This window comes from Sapajus apella, unplaced genomic scaffold, assembly GCF_009761245.1.
Source record: "Sapajus apella isolate SASKATOON/1434 unplaced genomic scaffold, GSC_monkey_1.0 scaffold12, whole genome shotgun sequence".
Classification (NCBI taxonomy): Eukaryota; Metazoa; Chordata; class Mammalia; order Primates; family Cebidae; genus Sapajus; species Sapajus apella.
In genome coordinates, this window is record NW_022436952.1 from 24,172,907 (window position 1) to 24,179,637 (window position 6,731).

The window sequence follows — 6,731 nt, forward strand, 5'->3', positions numbered from 1 at the left end:
TAATTATTTCATTACACATTACAATGTAATAACAATAGAAATAAAGTGCACAATAAGTGTAATGCGCTTGAATCATCCCAAAACTATCCCCTGCCTCCAGGTCCATGGAAAAATTATCTTCCACAAAACCAGTCCTTGGTGCCAAAAAGGTTGTGGACTGCTGCCCTATAGCCTCTGGATGAAACAACGCCCTTAATTGCAACCCACTGATACCAGTTTCAGACTTTTAGCCTCCAGAACTGTGAGGGAATAAATTTCTGTTGTTTTAAGCAACGATTTATGGGAATTTGTTACAGCAGCCGCAGGAAACTAATATCCCAGCAAATCTCAGAAATGCCAGAATTAAGAGAGTCTTCTTCAAATATTTTTTTTTTTTGAGACGGAGTTTCGCTCTTGTTACCCAGGCTGGAGTGCAATGGTGCGATCTCGGCTCACCGCAACCTCCGTCTCCTGGGTTCAAGCAATTCTCCTGCCTCAGCCTCCCGAGTAGCTGGGACTACAGGCACGCGTCACCATGCCCAATTAATTTTTGTATTTTTTTTTTTTTAGTAGAGATGGGGTTTCACCATGTTGACCAGGATGGTCTCGATCTCTTGACCTCGTGATCCACCCGCCTCGGCCTCCCAAAGTGCTGGGATTACAAGCGTGAGCCACCGCGCCCAGCCAGAATTAAGAGAGTCTTCTTCAAATCTTAAAAGACAAGCTTGGGGTAAATGAAAGGAACCAAATGAGAGGCCACTAACACGCTGGTCTTAAAACATTCCTGAAGTCTTCCTTTGGGTTTTCTTCTTACGGGAAGTGACCACATCTCGCCGCTCCTTCCCTCCCCACAACACTGAGTTCAGAGCAGTCAACAGAAGCTTGCCAAGTGCTTGCTGTTTGCATTAAGGTATTGTAAACCTCTTTTCTAGGGGCGAGGGTTGCAGCACCCTTTACAACCCAGATCATAGTCCAGACGTAAGTGAACAGCCTCCCTGGGCGTTTGAAAGAACAGTAGTCAAGACATAGGGGACTTCAGTCCACAGGCACCCCAGGAGTTCTTCATTTACAAGACTTTAAAACCTTAGGTCAGACATCTTCTGTTCTTCCAGGGGACCAGAGAGCCACAACTTAGGATCCTTGGGGACATGGTGTCAGCTGAACACGGATACACTCAGAAGTGACAGCTGACAGTCTAATCCATCCCAGCCACCCACCCAAGGAGCCAGGACTGGTCCTACAATCACAAAAACTTCCTGAGGGCATTAGTGTGTGAGAGCCCAGCAGAGTTAGAGAAGGACAGAGGCAGCCTTTAGCCAGTATCATGTCCAAAGCTCCCCAGGTTACCAGTGCGGAAACTGACGTCAGGGAAATTGAGCAAATTGCCCAGGAGCTGATGTTTCCAAAGATGGTTGTGAGTCATCGAAATGGGTTGTGGGTCACTCACTTAGCCACACCTAGGGAACACCTGCTGCATTCAATTCCGCTAACTTAGGAGGGGGGAAAAAGTCATGATTTTGATGGAAAATTTTTTTCATGAAATATGATTCCATAAAAAGTTTCTATGCTTCAAGGAGTAAGCTACTGTTAACTGCAAAAATCAATTATGTAGAACAGCTTATTTCCCCCAAATGTCAGTAAAATGAGGTATTGCTGGTTTATACATCCCACAGAAAGAAAATTTGGAGGACTTAACTCCAAGGATGAAAACAGACATGGATCATTGATTCCAAACAGATTGGATAAGTGCATGGATTATTCAACCATAATGAGATGTCAAAGGAAACTAGGATTTGTGGGGGAAGGAAGGAACATCTCCGTCACCCATAGATGCTGACGTCAGGCAGGAGCACCACCATGCCAGCCCCCGGAATGATGCCAGAAACTACGCACAAGGTGGGATGGACATGACCTCGCCCAGGGAGCCACTTCCTAGCCTCTGGCCAACCACCTGGTTTACGGGGTCTCCAAGGGAGCCCTGGTTTCCAGCTCTGTTTGCAGGGAGCTCCATGGGTGGTCAGCAGGGTGATGCTGGCCCAAGAGGACTGTTTGGATTGTACTTTAGTCATACATAGTCCCCTCCTTGAATATCTGATGCTGGGCAAATCACTACACCTAAGTGTCAACTTCCTCTTCTGAAAAATGTGCATAGTAATCTTCCTTTCTGTTTCTCCTGCCCTCTCTTCCTTCCATGGATATTAGGAGTATTGGGTAAAAATCATATGCAGAAGATCCTGAAGCAACCAAAGCCCTGAACAATGTTTATAAAGTTGCACAGATGGCCAGGTATGGTGGCTTACGACTGTAATCCCAGCACTTTGGAGGCTGAGGCGGGCCAATCATTTGAGGTCAGGAGTTCGAGACCAGCCTGGCCAACATGATGAAGCCCCATCTCTATTAAAAGTACAAAAAAATTAGCTGGACATGGTGGTACTTGCCTATAATCCCAGCTACTGGAGGTGGCTAAGGGAGGAGAATTGCTTGAACCCAGGAGGTGGAGGTTGTAGTGAGCCAAGATCACACCACTGCACTCCAGCCTGGGTAACAGAGCAAGATTCCATCATAAAATAAAATTGCAGAGAACTAGCTAATCCAGTGATACTACCATCACCAAGGTTACCACAGGGCAAACAGAGATCATGTACAGGACGGTGATGACTGGCACCACAGAGACGCTGGGCTTTAGTGTTAATGAGCATCAATAATGTGTTGTTAACAAGCCACCAATACTAAGACAATGACAATGAGTAGTAAATATCAATACATAGTAACCACTTCAGCTCAGGGTCAGGTAGAACACTCAAGAACGGAGTCTAAGTCAAGTGAATTGACTCACACCTGTCATTCCAGCACTTTGGGAAGCTGAGATGGGAGACGCTTGAGGCCAGAATTTTGAGACCAGCCTGGGCAACACAGCAAAACCCTATCTCTACAAAAACAAAAAAATTAAATTATTTGCCAGGCATGGTGGCTTGCACCTGTGATCCCTGCTACTCAGAAGGCTGAGATGAGAGGATTGCTTGAGCCCGGGAGTTGGAGGTTACAATGAGGCATCATGCCACGGCACTCCAGCCTGGGTGACAGAAGGAGACCCCATCTCTAAAAAGAAAGAAAGAAAGAAAAGTGTGGGGTCTCGTAATCACACTCATGCTCATAATTATAACCATGGTGGCTAGCATTTCTTGAGCACTTACTGTCAGGTCCCATTGAGGGAGCTGGTATGCTGGGTCTCGGTCAGAGGGCTTGGTGAGGCAATGATGGTGGTGGAAAAGCTGGAAGTGAAATTGGGCAGCTTCTCTTCTTAGGGAAGCCAGGGAAAGAGAGGATAAGCCAGAATCGCAGGCCCCAACAGTGGGTGCTACTAACATATCTTTCTTACTCCCTACTGTAAAACCCTGAGTACCCAGCACAGAACTCGACACGTTGTGATCACTCAAAAATATTTGCTAAATGAACACAGAAGAGCCCTGCCAGGACATCCAAATGCAAGGAACGTGGATTTCTTGGTGTCCAGGGCCATATCCGGGCTTAGCATTCGTTGGGTTAATTTGGTTCTGCATCCATGAACCTTGGTTTCCCATCAATTCTTCTCCCACATAAATAAGATTCATGTTGCCTGCCATGTTGGCCTGGCGCTAGAACTCGGATGATGTTCTTAGCATCGTCAAAATCTCACGATCGGTGATGTGCACACACACCTCACATCTCCTGGCTCCAGACTGGGACTCCGGCCTTTTCAATGGAGCCAAGGCCCCTCCCTGCACTGGGTGTCCGCTCAGCATCCAAAGAGCTCAGGAGACCGCTACCTCCTGCCTGGGCCCCCTCAGCGAAGATCTGATTTTCTCATCATCTGGATAGTCTCAGCGACTCGCAGCAAAGGGATGAACCAAGCTGACCTTTCTGGAGGTTTGTTTAAAGCAGAACAATGTTTGTCTTGTCCAAACACTATGAATTACTCCAGAGAAGGCTGCCCAGTTTTACAATCTGCAGCTACAAACGGCTTACATAAATAGGGACGCGTCCCTCCCCTGTCCCTCCCATCCCCGGGTGCCTGATGGCTCCTCCTCCCCCTACCCACTTTCTTCCACTTTTCCAAGCCTTCTCTTTGCCCCCCACCCCCCACGTCACACCTCCAAACCCCAGCATGCTGAAGGGGCAGGTGCTGGTGTTCTGGGCCACAGCTCGCACCTGGGTTATTGCTGGCATGGGTACCCCTTCGGCCGGCTGCTCTGTCCCTGGTGCGGGCAGGTTTTCCTTGCCAAGGGGGGCCTCTGGGCACATTTGTACTGTCTGTGTGGGGCCTGCGGCATGCAGTGTTAGGTCCAGCTGTGAAAGCACATTGGTAAGAGGAGGTCCCTGGGTTTGGGGGCTCAACATCCAGGCAGCCTGCGGTGCACTCAGGCCTCTCCTCATCTGGCTGGGTGCACAGTTCACTCCCTGCTGCTCCCTCATTGGCTGCACATTCTGGAGGATACTGAAGCATCTCCTAGAAACAGACCTCACCCACTATGGCCTCCACTCTGGGAGGACACCAAAAAGACCGTTCTGCAGATCACATGTGACCCACATAGAACAAGCAAAGCCCATGGCCACGGGAGAGACGGGGCTGCTATGGAAAGAGATCAATTTGGGCTGCATTCCCTGAAATACGGTCCTTATATCACCTGCCTCAACATGCTTCAGGATGCTTGTTTAAAATGCAGCCTTCTGGCCCCCGCCCCAGACCTAGGGAAGCTGTGGGGCAGCTATGGGGAGGAAGAGAGAAGGTTGTGTGTATGGGGAGGGGAGTCTGATGCCCAGAGTCCAAGATTCACTGTCTGCCATGAAATCCATTCTAGCTCAAGCCCTCTAATTAGCTGGGTGACAACAGCAAGTCACTTTAGGCCTCAGTATCACTGAGGCTCTAGAATATTGGCTCTAGAATCTTCGAAAGGATGCTTTCAACTCTTAGAATGTGTGGTTTCAAGGGGAGCTGCGTACCAGAACCCCAAAGCCACACGGGGCAGCGGGTGGAGGCAGCCTGAGAGAAAATCTGGGAGCCTCTAAAGCTCCAAGGAGAGATGTTGGTGAAGACCAGGAGACATGCGGGGAGGGGAGCGAGACTGGTGGTGAGTGGTGGGAGTGGCGCCTGGGATTCTTCTGCTGAGAGCCCCGCCACTTGGGGTCACATGTGATCTCATTTTATCCTTGTTTTGCAAATGAGGAAACAGACTCAAGGGGAGGAGAGACTTCCACACAGAAGTTGATACTAGTATGGGATTCCATCTCCCCTACACACCTGGGCATCTGGTCATTCCAGAAACTCCCCTTCGTCCCAGCTGTGTCGGGTGCCATTTCTGCCCCTCAACCGAGCTAAGATTTCCCTCTAGAGCCGCAGCTCTTTCTCTTCTCCCAGTGGCAGGGTTCCACTGAGTGAAAGGGCCCAGGGCCACGTCCGCCCGGGTGAGGTGGATACACGCTGAACCCCGACGGCGGGAAAATCAAGCGCCTGGAGCTTCACCTAGCTGAGGCCGAGCCAGCCCTGCCCACTGGAGGCGCCATAGCCTGGCTGGAGGCGCTGGCACCGCGCGGTCCACGGGATTAGGGCTGCGGCGGGAGCGCACGATCCCGTGGCACCAGTGGGCTAGGGGTGTCGCAACGGGAAGGCCCCAGCATCCAGAGTCCGTAGACCGTTTGTGCCCAACACTCAGGGCTTCACTGGATCCAGAAGGATCAGAGGATAAAGCCTCCATCACCCACTCAGATGGACCCTAGGGTCGGGGCAGCGGTGGCGAGCACGAGGCCAGGGAAGGCACCAGGTCACTTTCCAGGCCCCGCGGGCTAAGGGGCTGATAGCACAAGGAACCCGGAATAAAAGTCTGTGCAGGTCGACCCCGTTCCTACCATCCATGCGTGTGTACTGAACTCCATTCACAATCTGGGAGACCCCTAAGCTGTCTGTGCAGCCTCGGACACGCTCCGCACTGTCCGGGCCACCGGCCCTCCTCTGGCGAACCTCGGGGGTTTCGGACAGATGCTCCCGAGTCCCAGCTCCACCGTCCGCGCCTTGAGCGAGCTGCGCCTCCTTCTAGTTGTGCGTCTGATTTTCTAATCAATCTCTTTGTCCCCTGCGGCCTTCACCCGAGTCCCCAGTTTCCCCGTTTCCCTCGGCCCCCGCCTGGGTCCCGCTCTCGCCCGACTTTCCCGTCGAAGGCACTCGAGTGAGTGATTCCCGGGAGCCCAGGCCGAGGCCGGCGGGTCCGCGGCGCGGTCCGGGGCTGTATGGAAATGGCCAGAGGAGCCGGCGGGCGCGGCGGCGATTTATTCTGGGAGTGACAGCCCCTTTGAGCGCTCGGCGAATGGCATTTTCTGTCTGTGAAAGCCTTTCTTCCCACCTCTGTTCAGATTAGCCCAGGGGATGAATGCGCCCATTATCCAGCCCGCTGACCATTCTGAAACGCCAAATTAATTACTAAGCACTGAATCAGGCGCCGGGGCCGGGGCACTGGGAGGTGTGAAAATAGCGAGCGGCTGGAGATGGGGAAAGCGAGGGGCGCAGCGCCGAGGGGGCCGGGCGGGGTGGCCCGGGGCGCGGGCGCGGCGGGGCCGGGGCGGGTTTGACCGGCCGCCGTGCGCGACCGCGGGGCGAGCAGGCTACAAAGGACCCGGGCGGGCCGAAAGGCGCGGAGCTGGGGTCGCGGCCCGGAGCAGGCTGGGGCTCTCCGGGACCGCGGCCGAAGCGCGCCAAGTGCGCAGGACGCGGGGCTGGGGCT